Genomic DNA, 13,999 nt, shown 5'->3' with positions numbered 1-13,999 from the left:
TTGCCGAGTGTATTTGGGGCTTCGTCGAATGCCTAGGGCACTCGGCAAAGTAACTGTTTCCGTAGTGACTCAAATAAATTCCATGCCAACATACAACTCCTAACTCGGGTTATGGTCGGTTTTGGAGGCTTGGATCGATACTTCCGAAGCTGTGGCTCTCTCATTCAGACTCTAAATTAAGTGTTTTATTTATATATCTAAATCATCTCGACAAGAGAAATGTAATAACGAAATTCTTTTGAAATTTGATAAAGTTATCTAAACCGGCCTTAATTACCAGGCCAGTTTTCCCAAATCATCATCCGTGCTGGACAATTTTGATCGTCACAACCACTTCCAATCCGATCGACCTGCATACATGTAGCTTCAGGAATAACATCTATCAGTCAGGGACGCATGGCTACCGGCATACATGCATACATATAATGCTCCATCTCAAAATGTCACATTAATTGCGCTATTATATATTTATGCACATATAATTTATCTAACGTTCTTACTCCTTGGCCTCAACATCAACAACACATATAAGAGATCTATCGTGCAAGTGTTTCAGTTCATCACATTGTTGACTGTTGAATTGTTGATGTGTGTATGCGTAGTGTCGTGGACAACTCCTTACTTGCGTAGTAGCTTCTTGATGTGACTTTTAGCCGGCCGGACAGTCCATGTCCATCTGCCATCTTGCAAGGCGCCACACGACTTGTCTGCATGCATCTACAACCGTACTTTCCTTAAGAAAGACCATTCCGCAAGAAAGACCATATATATACCTCCCACTCTCGCCTGGCGCAGCGAGCTGCCAACCGCTTTCACAGGCCCCGGATGGATCCTGAGCAGCAGTCCATCCAGCTTGCCGCCGGTGCTTCGCCTGCCGGCTCGCCTGCAATGGCAACGCCGCCGCCGATGCAGCAGCCACCGCAATGTGACCATGAGCGCATGGTCGTCAGCAACATGTGCCCTTCTCTCTATCGCGCCGTCTACGAAGGGAGGACGGCCGAGGTCACGGCGCTGCTTCTGCAACAACACGCCGCTGCGATAGACTGTCAAGCCACTGGTAACTAACGAAACAGACCTAAACCTTTTCTTTTCTTTTCTTTCTGCTTCCAAATTCTTCATTTGGCTCCAAGAATTAATATTTGAACTTGAGTCCTGGCCAATAATAACTAGCTGGTTATTTTAGGTGATGTTAAGTTTAAAAGACTCAAAAAAAATTTTGGTAAAAAGACAAAGGATAGAGGGGAGGATGATTGAGACCTAGAATACCTTATATTTGGTACAAATTTTGAACGTTGAATCCCTAATATTTCATAACAAAGGGAATAATACATTAATATGAATGGTAGGTTGGCAGAGAAGTAAAGGTAACAAATTAAGATTTGGGTGTTCTGAAGCCACTAGTGCTCACACATCCGTTTACATTGGAGTCGCAATAGCCGGACATATTAGCTGAGAGAATTCAAACAAAATCTTACTAATTTTTAGCAGCTAAATATTACCCCATCGTTGCAAATTATAAGACGTTTTTGGCTTTTTTAGATGTACTAGCAAATATGCCCGTGCGTTGCAACGAGAGAAAAAAATTATAAAATATTCATGAAAACAAAAGGAACGGTACATATCTATATTTATGTTTTACCATTTATATAAAATTTAAAAGCTATAATTTATTTTAAGATTATCATATCATCCATAATACAAGCCAATGTTAGCAAATAATATGATAATGCCCCTAAGTTTGTATCAAATTAATTTAAAATATAATGTTGATATATTTTTATGTTACAAAGCACAGAGATATTTTCATACTACTTATGCTTTGATATAGTTAAATATTGAGTTCCATGACTTTCTTTGTGGATCCATAATCAATGGTCTGATTACAACGAGAGTCATCTCTTGATTTTTCATATGGTAACCCTTATTGGGGTTTGCACTATATATGTATAGTTTAGAGACAAATTTATTTAGACCGGACCGATGGCAATCTGTTTAAGATTTCAGTTCATAATTTGATTGGTCAAGCACAACTGCAAACAAACAGCAAGTAGCGGGGCTCGCCGATTTTCGTTAGTTCATCCGCTGAGGACGCATATGCCTGTCTCGATCATAGGTCGATCTAGCAAGCTCCACTCCCTCTATTTGCCGCACCACGGTGCCTCTCCGCTCACCGAACGGCGCAGCCCGGACACTGCCTGGTGATGGCCTGCCTGTGGATCATCAGTACCTGTCGAGTCCACCTCGCCGCCTCTGACGATGACGCCGACAGCGACTACATATCTACGACACATGGCTCAGTGACAAGAGCAGGCTCAGCCTTCCATTCACCGATCCAGGAAGCTAGGGGCCCCTTGTCCATGTCTTTGGAGCATCAGCGACCTCACCTGCCTGAAGCCTTGGGTTGGGGTGGCAACTCGATGACACCCCGTTCCTTGCACAGCTAAGCTAATTGATGGTGGTGGCTTCCAATGACAAGAGACGGTTTAGGATGGGGACGGTGGGGAGGAAGTTGAGCGGTATGGGGTGGTTGTGGATGACGTCGTCCCACTCGCCGTGCTCCGAGATCGTCACCAAGTTTCGGTCGGCGATGAGAAGCTGGAAGGAGTACCCGGCGTCACCGATGACGAGCAATACAATAGATCCTCACGGTCAGACTCGTGGTCAGTGGCACGGACGGATGCGATGGGTTTGGTGTCCGAACATGCATGCGAGAAGATCTCGATGAGGAGATCGCTCATCGTTGGGAATGTGCAGCGGCTCTAAATCAACCATCGTCGTCTCGTCACGCTAATGCTTTGGCGTTTGCCGAGGACATGGATCTGGGTGAAAAAATATATATATATGCATGAGCGTGAGGTCATAGCCTCCGTGGACACGCATCGAAGTAGAACTCGATCTCATCCCGTCTGTTCAAAGGAAAGACCTCGGCGGCCGCACACACAAAACCAGAGCACGAGAAAAACGGTGTGGACGCACACACGATGATAATGGTAAAACCAAAAACCATACATACAAAATAAAGATGGAGGAAAGAAAAAAAGAAACCGTGATTGTTTATGGAAAATCAGACAAAAAACAGAACAGGAGATCATCGTAGAAAAAGAGATGGAGGGAAAAAAATGTTACGGGAAGTAAAAAGCCAGGTTGAAAGAGACGCTTTGCTATATAGAAAGTAAAATAAGATTTCTATTTGAATTAGGATTTCTATTTCTATTCAGTCTTGGAGAGATCTATTTGTCCTAACCATCTAGGGTCATATGAGTCTAGACGGAAGAAACTCTCGACTACCGGCAGTTAGGGGAAGGTGGACAAAAAAAAATGGATAGACGAAAAAAAAGTTGAAAATTTTGTCTCTTTATTAGTAGGTATAGATATGCTTTTTTACTACATATATCTAGAGACATAGTGTATACCCCCGCAGCACTACTTCAATAGTACTTTTCAGCGAATGAATAGTGTTTTTCTCTCACCACAAATCAGCATAAGTCAAATTTCAGCGAAACGAATATGGAGTAGTTGTCCATAGCCAAAATTTGGAGAGGTTGTTTGGAGGACATTATTGTCACATCGTTGACTATTCAACTATGCACAATCTATAGAATCCGGGCTTGTTTGTATGGAAGTGTGACAGGCATTGCCTTGCTAGGCAAGAAATACTGACCCAGACATCCAAAATTGGATGCTCGAGAGTGTTGTTTGGTACAAGCAGATTTTTCTAGCCACGTACCTGTGTGGGTAAATACTGCATGTAGTGCATGGTATGACACCTATGTATAAATGACTAAATTAAATGCGCCGCTCGGCCTGACATAGTACGGGCCCATGGAGGGCACGACTCGATGGAGGTCAGGCCTGCACGGCACGACTCGATGCTAGGCAAGAAATACTAACCCAGACCGTGCCATACCTAGGCCGAGCCAGAATCCTGTGCCATGGTAGCGACTTTGTTGAATGTTTGAACGGTCAATATTCAAATCAAATGTAGATGGCTTCCTATGGGAAAGCAACGTCAAAGAGACTTCCAAGCATGTCCCCGTCATAATGCCTTCTATCGGAACACTTGTACTTACAACAACTGATTTCACGGCGACACAACTACCACAAAAATACGGGACACGCCACCTTTCTTTAAAATAAAAGAAATCTATAATTTTAGGTGAGAACAAATAAATTGCATCAACCTACTGTGCAAATTTCAAACCTTTCTATATCTTAACCTTTTTATTTATTTTAAGTTTTCCAAAAAAAATAAAAGCACCAAGGCAAAATGACTGTTATTATTAATATTAATATTACTTTTGGAGACTCATTTTGGAGCTACCATGGTAATCATCATCTAGCTATAACGCACTAAAGGAAAGAATTGTATAATTCTCACAAACAGGCTTAGGAGGCTTAGGAGCAAATAAGGGTGAAAGATGAGACAGGGAAGAAAGAGCTGAATACTAAGGCACCGGCAAGCTTCTGCGATAGTTGTTTGATGAGTTGGTAGTGAAATAGCAAATAAGAGTAACTCTAGCAGCTCCTCAAACAGGCTCCTAAACCATATTTTGAAAGCTCAAGTCAAAAACACAGGTTGAGCAGGGCTCCTACTTAGACCCCATAAAAATAGAACTGGTATGGCGCTTGGCCTTGCTACGTAGCGCGTATGGAGGAGAGTGGAGGGGCTGACTCTGGCGCTGGCGGCAGCGAGGCGCCGTGGCAGCGCTAGGGGAAACGAGGGGTAGAGAGAGATAGAGTTAGGACGCCGGGCGCCCAAGGGTGTCAAGATGACACAATCCCAGGCTATCCCATTAATTTGCAAAGTGTGACTCTTATACAATCAAACTCAACCACCTGATGCTATAATTAAGGAAACCTCTAATTAAGGAAACTCCTAATCGAATCAAATCTAATCCAATGTCTCAGCCACTTTGCTCCTTGGTCCGGCGCTTATACGTCTTGCCGACCATAACATCTCTCCCCCCCTCGGAAAACAGCTCGTCCTCGAGCTGGAAGGAGGGATGGGCTTCGCGAAACGCCGGGACCGGCTCCCAAGTGGCTTCTGACACCGGCATGCCCGCCCATTCGATGAGGACGTGCCACACGCCGCGGCGAAGTTCGGAGCGTAGGACGCGTTCCGGCCGCTGCAGCGGTCGACCGTGGCGTAGAGGAGGCAGGGCCGGCGCACAGGAGGGCGGTGAACCCCTGAATGGCTTCAGGACGCCGACATGGAAGACATCATGGATGCGCGCGCCATCGGGAAGCTAAAGACGGTAGGCCACCTCGCCGATGCGGCCGGTCACCTGGAACGGGCCGGCGTACTTAGGCGCTAGCTTGCCCCGGCCCCCAGGTACCAGGTTCTTCGTGTGGCGGTGGAGCATCCGAAGGAGCACCCAATCGTCGACGGCGAACTCGAGCTCGCGGTGATTGGCGTCGTAGAACCGGCGGGCGTGCTCTTGAGCTTGGAGAAGACGAGCACGCACCTCCTCAAAGAACTCATCCCTGTTGGCGAACAGGGTGTCCACCGCCTCCGTACGCGCCTGCCCCGGGGCGTAGGGCAGCAAGTCCGGGGGCGGCCGACCGTACACCACCTGGAACGGGGAGGTCTGGAGCGCCGTGTGGTAGGCTGAGTTGTAGGAAAACTCGGCCCATGGGAGCCAATCCAGCCAGTCACGCGGGCGATCACCTGTCAAACACCGAAGATACATGGTAATTGTCTTGTTGACAGCTTCGGACTGCCCATCAGTCTGCGGGTGGAACGCAGAACTCATGCGGAGCTTGACGCCGGCGTGATGGAAGAGGTCGCGCCACACATGACCCGTGAACACCGGATCACGGTCGCTGACGATGGACTCCGGGAAGCCGTGTAGTCGAACGATGTCCTGGAAGAAGGCGCGGGCCACCGACGAGGCTGTGTACGGGTGGCCGAGTGGAATAAAATGAGCGTACTTCGAGAACCTGTCCACCACCGTGAGCAGGACGCTCTTGCCATGGACCTTGGGCAGGGCTTCTATGAAGTCAAGGGAGATGTCCGCCCACACACGCGACGGCACCGGCAGGGGCTGCAGTAACCCGCCCGGGTGTAGCGTCTCCGTCTTGTTCCGCTGGCACACCGCGCAGGACCGCACGAAGTCGCCGACGACGCGGCGGTCGTGCTCCACGAAGAACTCCGTGCGGAGGCGGAGCAGCGTCTTCTGGATGCCCTCGTGGCCCCCGTGTGGGTGAGCTGGAGTACGTCGTCGAGGATCGGCGAGGAACTGGGCACGAAGACGCGCCCCTTGTGCAGCAGCAGCCCCTCGCGGACGCACCAGGAGTCACCGTGGTCTCCGGCGGCCACGGCGTCGCGACGAGCGCGCGGGGCGGGGTCGGTGTCCACCTCCCGGCGCAAATCGTCGAAGAGCCGGAAGGTAGGCACCGAGACGGCCAAGAAACAGGCCGCGTGCGCCCCGAAAAGGGCGGACAGCAGCGGCGCCTCGCCGTCCCGCCTGGAGAGAGCGTCAGCGACGACGTTGGAGCGGCCGGGACGAAACTCCACCCTAAAATCATACCCAAACAACTTGCTAATCCAGTGATGTTGGGGAATTGTAGATAGGCGCTGGTCCAGCATGAACTTGAGGGCGTAGTGGTCCGTCCTCACGACGAACGCCCTCCCCCAAAGGTAGGGCCTCCAATGGCGCACCGCCGGAACAAGCCCGATCAACTCGCGCTCATACGCCGCCACTTTGAGGTGGCGTGCGGCGAACGGCCGTCTAAAGAAGGCTATGGGCGCGCCATCTTGATGCAGCACGGCTCCGAAGCCCGATCCGGAGGCGTCGCAGTCCACGGCGAATGTGGCGGCGAAGTCCGGAAGGTGCAGGACTGGTGCGGCGGTGAGGGCAGCCTTGAGGGTGGAGAAGGCGGTCTCAGCGGCGTCCGACCACTGGAACGTGTCCTTGCGAAGTAGCTGCGTCAACGGCGCGGCGATGATCCCGTAGTCCTTGATGAACCGCCGGTAATACCCGGCCAGCCCGAGGAAGCCGCGTAGGCCGCGCGCGGTGCGAGGGCGCGGCCAGGACTGCACAGCTGCCACCTTGGTCGTGTCCATGGCCACCCCCTCCCCAGAGATGACATGCCCGAGGTAGTGGACCGCCGAGGTGGCGAACGCGCACTTCGACCGTTTGAGGTGGAGCTGGTGTGCGCGGAGGACGTCGAGGACCGCGCGCAGGTGTCGAAGATGTTCCATCCAAGAGGAGCTGTAGATCAGGATGTCGTCGAAGAAGACGAGGACACAGCGGCGGAGAAACAGCTTGAGGACGTAGTTCATCAGCGCCTGGAACATCGACGGCGTGTTGGACAAGCCGAAAGGCATCACCAGGAACTCAAAGTGTCCGTGGTGTGTCCGGAACGCCGTCTTGTGAACATCTGCAGCAGCAACACGCACCTGATGATAGCCCGAGCGGAAATCAAGCTTAGTAAAGAACTTGGCGCCGTGTAGTTCATCGAGTAGCTCCTCGACGACTGGGATGGGAAACTTGTCTTTCACCGTGACCGCATTGAGGGCCCGGTAATCGACACAGAAGCGCCACGATCCGTCCTGCTTCTTCACCAACAGCACGGGCGCGGAGAAGGGTGAGGTGCTGGCCCGGATGATCCCTTGCCGGAGCATCGCCTCACATTGTAGCTCGAGCTCATCTTTTTGGAGTTGTGGGTAGCGGTACGGGCGGACCGCCACTGGCTCGATGTTGGGCTTCAGATGGATGTGGTGGTCGCACGCCCGGGCCGGTGGAAGCCCCTCGGGTTCGGCGAACACGTCGTGGTAGGCGTCCAGCAGCAGGTCCAGGAGGGCGCGCTCGGAGCCCTTGTCGATGCAGAGGTCTGTGGTGAACAGGGCTGTCGAGGAAGCCGCGGCCGGCGCGCCGACGCCGGTCCACACCACCCGATGACCACGGAAGGAGAGCGCCATGCGCAGTGTGGCGAAGTCCCAGAGGATGGGCCCCAACGACCTCAACCACGTGAGGCTGAGGACCATGTCGTATGGCGCCAAGGGGATGGAGAAATAGTCCACCGTGAACCGCTCGGTGCCGATACGCAGCTGAACGCCGCGCGCGAGGCCCTGGCAGTCGACGCGGTCCCCATTCGCGACGATGATGTGGGCGCCCGCGCTGTCGGAGAACTGAAGGCCGGTGCGGCGTGCTGCATCAGGGTTGATGAAGTTGTGTGTCGACCCCGAGTCCAAGAGTGTCATGAGCTTGTGGGCGCCAATCTTGACGCGCAGCTGCATGGTGTCGCGTGCCCGAATGCCCGTCGCCGCGGACAGAGAGATCATCGGCTTGGCCGGGTCGAACTGGGCCTCCTCAGCCGGGTGTGGCGCGTCGTCTTGCTCCTCCGGCTCCTCCACGATGTAATCGGGAGCCTCCAGGTAGAACAAACGGGCACATTTGTGCCCGCAAGTGAACGGCTCATCGCAATTGTAGCAGAGACCGAGCTTGCGGCGTTCCGCCATCTCCTCGGGTGTGAGCCGCTTGAATGCCTTGGTGGAGTCGGGCGTGGTCCCCGTCGCGGAAGCTGGCATGGTCTGCGGAGCGCCCCCCGGGCGGCGCGCGGCCTGCTGGGGGGCTGGGAGGGCCGGACGCTGTGGCGCGTTGCGACGTTCGAAGGCGCGAGCCAAATACATGGCATGCTGAAGGTTCTGGGGCTGGTGCATCTCAACATCCACCCGAATGTAGTCGGGGAGGCCACCTGTGAAGAGCTTGGCGCGCTGCAGCGTGGTGAGGTCCCCCACGTGCGCTGCCCTGGCCTGGAACGCCTCCATGTATGCGTCCACGTTGGCGCCGAATGGCAGCCTGGCCAGGTCGGCCAGGTGGTTGGTGTTGAGGGCGGGACCGAAGCGCTGCAGGCAGTATCGACGGAAATCCGGCCACGATGGGCGGCCGATGTCTGTCTCCAGTACAAGGTACCACTGCTGGGCGACTCCCTTCAGGTGATATGAGGCCATCCACACCTTGTCGACCTCCCGAGTGAGCTGTCCGCGGAAGAACTGCTCGCATTTGTTGAGCCACCCCAGTGGATCATCGCGGCCATCGTACGTTTCGAAGGTGATCTTGGGGTACTTCGGCACGACGGCGGACTCCCATTCCAATGGCGGCGGGGGGTACGGTGGTGATGGGGCCATGTGAGCGGAGGCCGGGAGCGGCATAGGAGCCACGGCCCCGAACCCTGGAATTGGCGACGGGGAGTGCGGGAACATGATCTGAGTGATTGGCACCCCACCGGGCGGTGGCGTTGGCGCCTGCTGGGAACCCTGCGGGGCCGCGGCCGGTTGCTGGGGAGGCGGCGGCGCCGGGAGGGACAGCGGCAGGGATGGTGCCACCGCTGCCGAGGCGGAGGAGTCCGCAGTGCCGGCCGCGATCTCCGTGAGCAGGGCTCCTACTTAGACCCCATAAAAATAGAAGGCTCTTAAATTCTCCCCACGGGATCGGACCTCATTTTTGGGAATCTAGATGAGGCCCATATTTTTCAGTTTCAGTCATTTATCTCCCCGACCTATCTGAAACTAAGCTCGCTCGAGCACTCGCTACACTTCCTGACACTCCTCTTGCCGGGTGCGCTGTTTCTTACGTCCCTCCCACCCACCCCAGCAACTCCCTTTTCTATGTATAGAGACATTGTCGGATCCATCCCCCTCATTATTCTCCTCCCCCCACCCCCACACACACACTGGTGTAGCTTAGGAGGGAAGAATAGAGAATGACTGAGCACATGTGCCAGTGTCTATTAGAATAGATTTGAGAGCTCCTTCTATAACAAATAAAAAAAATCATGCCCTCAAAGTAGGAGGCCCTCAAATCAAAAAGTAGGGACTCGAGGGCTCCTCTCTCGAAAACCCCGGTCCCTAACCTATCCGATGAATTTGGCTCCAATTGAACTCGTCATTTGACACACGAATTCGGTTATTGTACTAATTTCCTGAATACCCGTTTCAGGCGTTGTTATGCACGGTCAGTGCGACATACTTGAGTTGACTGCGGAGAGGAACACCGCTCTACACGTGGCTGCGGAGCAAGGGCACCATGAGCTGATCCGGGAGCTCTACCGCAGGTTCAAGGACCAGGGCCTCCTCTCTCGCGAGAACTCGGCGCTGGACACGCCGATGCATTGCGCGGCGAGGGCTGGGCACGCCAGGGCAGTCGCGGTCCTCGTCGAGCTGGCCAGGGACCAGGGCGAGAACATTCTGGGATGCAATGCAAGAACGAGGCAGGCGACACGGCCCTGCACCTGGCGGCGAGGCACGGGCACAGCGCGGCGGTGGAGGTGCTAGTCTCGGCGGCGGCACAACCGGCGGCCGAGCTGAACAACGCCGGCGTGTCGCCGTTGTACTTGGCTGTAATTAGCGGCTCGGTGTCAGCAGTCAGAGCGATTATTACCAAGTGCAAGGACGCGTCATCGATGGGGCCAAGCGCACAGAATGCTCTGCACACTGCCGTTTTCCAGAGCTCAGGTTAGTTGCTTGTTGGATTCTTAATGGTATTACTGGAAGAAAAAAATAATGCAGTGAACTAATGTGTTGATCATTTGCGTTGCCTGCAGAAATGGTTCACCTGCTACTGGAATGGAGGCCAGCTCTGGCCGACCAAGTCGACTGCAGCGGCAGCAGCCCGCTCCATTTCGCGTCGTCGGACGGGGATCGCAGCATCGTGCGTGCAATCCTGCGCGCCGGGCCGCCGGGAACGGTGTACAAGGACTCGAGCGGCCTGTCGGCTCTCCACGTCGTGGCGCGGATGGGACACCACCGCGTCGTGAAGAACATGCTAGGGAGCTGCCCTGACGCCGCCGAGCTCCGTGACGGCAATGGCGGGACCTTCGTCCACGCCGCGGCCCGGGAGAAGCGCTCCTCGGTGGTGTCGCTCGCCACCGAGAATCCCATGCTGCGCGGCCTCCTGGACGCGCAGGATAGGGAGGGGAACACGCCTCTCCACCTCGCGGTGGCAGCGGGATCGACCTTCATCGTGGAGGATCTGCTACACAACGGCAAGGTGTTGGCCAATGTTCCGAACAACGATGGTCACACAGCGTTTGATCTCGCCGCCGGATCAACCACCAGTTTCTTCAAAATGGTAAGCCTGGTGGTCGCGCTAGTCGCTTACGGGGCACAGCTCCGGCCGCAGAGGCAGGACCAACTGGAGCAGTGGGTTGGCCGCGACATGATGCGGAAGGGGATACAGAACACGTCGGACAGCCTCGCGGTGGTGGCCGGCCTCATCGTCGCCGCCGGGTTCGCCGCCGGGTTCAACTTGCCCGGTGGGTACGGCGACGACGGCAAGGCGGTCCTCAACGACGAGACTGTCTTCAAGAGCTTCCTGCTCTTGAACACCGGGGCCGTGGTAACGTCCATCGTGGCGGTGATCCTGCTCGTCTATGGGAAGGCGTCGCGCTCTGCCGGCTCGTGGAAGAGCTTCGCGGCGGCGCTGCAGCTCTTGTGGGTGTCGCTCGTCTGCATGATGCTGGCCTTCCAGGCGGCTCTGCTCTCCGTGGCGACCACGAGGGCACTCAATTACGGGTTCGTGGGTGTATACACGTGCATCCTTGTCTTGCAAGTATGCATCGCGGAGTGTCTGGGGCCTGCGACGAAGTTGCGCACGATTTGGAGGTTTCACTGGAAAGGAAGAAGGCATGTCTACGTCAAACGACAGTATCCGTTCGCCAAAGCTACCGTACTCAATTTACAACTTTTTACAGCTACAAGTTTCCTAGTTTCTATAGGTTTTCAAGTCATCTTTGTATTAAGCCGGAGATCCTAAGTGCTCCATCACCATCTGCTCTTTAATATTAGAGGGGAAAATGCCATCTGGGGAGTTCGGTACTCACGTTGCTAGACTGAGCCTATGGCTCATCAAATTATTGAACTTGATGTATTCTTATTTCATCCAAAGAAAAGCAAAAATAGATGAAGAGATAAGCTGGACCCTTTTAGACACATGAACTACATATGGCTTTGTAATGTTGGTGAGACACATAAATCTTGTCAGTAGCTTTGTTTAGTTTGTAAAATGTTCGTGCTCCAATGACGATGACATGTAATCTATATATTGTATATGCATTCCGTTGGCCAACATTGGTGGTTCTAAGTAACTCATATTTAGTTTCTAAAAAGCTTACAATCGCGAAAACAAGATTCAAACATAATGGTGGGAACAAAAGATTTCAAATATGAAAACCATTAACAAAGACAGTAGAATTAGGCAACCACATATGTTAATCATTAACAGAGGAGAGACGTATACATTTGGCAAATGTACTCCGCATGACTTAGTCATATATATAAAAAAACAAAAGAGTATGCATTTGACATTAGCAAGGAATAAAGTTGGATTTGCATATAAATAGCAATTCTCTCTTGATAGTTTCCTTCTTCCAACTTGATCAGTACTAATGCATAGTGATTTTATAAGTCCTGTCCATACAATCAAAGCAATATTGAGATCATCTTATATCCATTATATATCTTGAAATTTCTTCACTCATGCATTCTTGACTCATTCTTCGATACTTGATCAATACCAATTAACTTATCAATCTCTTCTTGTCCATGCAAAGCAAAGCCACTATTGAGATCAAACTATATTCTTCTCTTTCTCTTTTTTCCTTATCAATCATGCTTGCTTCTTCTTCATGTAGTACATGACTTGAGTTGGATATGCTCATTAGCAATGGAACCTATTCAAGCACTCACCAAACTAATTAGTTCTTTAATTGTTTTGTCATCTGACCACCAAAACCCACTAGGGGACTTGGATGCACTTTCAAAAGCAATTTTCGAAGCAACTACACAATCACCACACGGTGCTTCCATAGAGCCACAACCTCTAATGCCCTGTTCGCTTGGCTGATAAGCCATGGCTGAAAGTACTGTTGACTGATTTGTTGTGAGAGAAAAATATTGTTCGTTAGCTGAAAAAGTACGGCTTATAAGCCAAGCGAACAGGGCGTAAGTTGTCTAGGAGTCAGCAAGCTCCAAGAGTGACAAGCAAACCCGCTTGCAAATCAACTATCTAATGCCCAAGAGTGACAAGCAAACCCGCTTGCAAATCAACTATCTAATGCCACTCAATCGATCTCTCCACTGTCCAAATGTTGCACTCTTGCGGAGGAGTAGAAATAGAGCTCTCACCAACTATCACTACTAGACAACAGACTTTAGAACGATGTCCCAAATTAGCATTAGCCTCGGCATTTTTTGCCCCCGGGACTTTAGAACGATGTTCCATTCAAACTCACTGCCTCTGTTCTTCAGCTTGCTGTTGTTCTTGCTCTCTCCCCCTCCATTGGTGTTGCTCTTCGATTTTGGAGGTAACAAACTTAATCCTCTTATGTTTTATCAGTAGCTTATCTCATTTTGCGATGTAGATGCATGTGTAACTTTATATGTTGGACTTTATTATGATTTTATATGTCATTTTTAGCTCAAAATCACATGATGATTTGCATATATGTTTGGATAAACAAAAGTTAAATTAGTTCATCAAAATCACGCCTCGCTCGTCCTCGCTGGAGCACGCGCCATCCTCGTCCCCGGCGGCTTACGTGATCTTAGAATTAATTTTTCCATGAAATGAAAAACTTAGAAAATAGTTAGAAAATTGTAGAAAATCCGTACTAGTTGAACTTGCGGACCGTGTTCAGCTCGGCGAGCATGTTCTCTGCCGAGCGGTAACGGACGTCAAGGAGGAGCTTTGATTTTACGAGGGAGAGCGGCAACGGTCGTGGAAGACCGTGTTCCCTTCCTCGTAGAATCGGAGCTCTTCCTTGGCCAAGTACGGTGCCGTCCGGTGGAGAAATGCTCGCCGAGATGATCACGTAAGCAAGGTCAACTAGTACGGATGGTTATTTATTGAAACATGTTTTTGAGCTATAATTTGATGGATATTTGATAACTTCAGACCTACAAATGTCATCTACAAATGTTACTATCCTTAGCAACCTAAACGCCCACGAGCTCGCCGATATCGAGCAGGTCACTTAGAATTATTTTTTCCATGAA

The 13,999-nt window shown here is 51.8% G+C and overlaps 1 protein-coding gene and 1 pseudogene across 1 annotated transcript in view; both read left to right on the top strand.

Moving 5' to 3' along the window:
• Positions 1-13,999, top strand: part of LOC136486473 (SWI/SNF complex subunit SWI3C homolog) — a 112,701-nt gene that overhangs the window by 79,255 nt on the left and 19,447 nt on the right. The window lies entirely within an intron of this gene.
• LOC136489974 (protein ACCELERATED CELL DEATH 6-like) lies at positions 826-11,759 on the top strand (annotated as a pseudogene).

This window comes from Miscanthus floridulus, chromosome 10, assembly GCF_019320115.1.
Source record: "Miscanthus floridulus cultivar M001 chromosome 10, ASM1932011v1, whole genome shotgun sequence".
Classification (NCBI taxonomy): Eukaryota; Viridiplantae; Streptophyta; class Magnoliopsida; order Poales; family Poaceae; genus Miscanthus; species Miscanthus floridulus.
The sequence above is the reverse complement of the archived record's forward strand: the minus strand, read 5'-3'. Positions and strand labels throughout refer to the sequence as shown.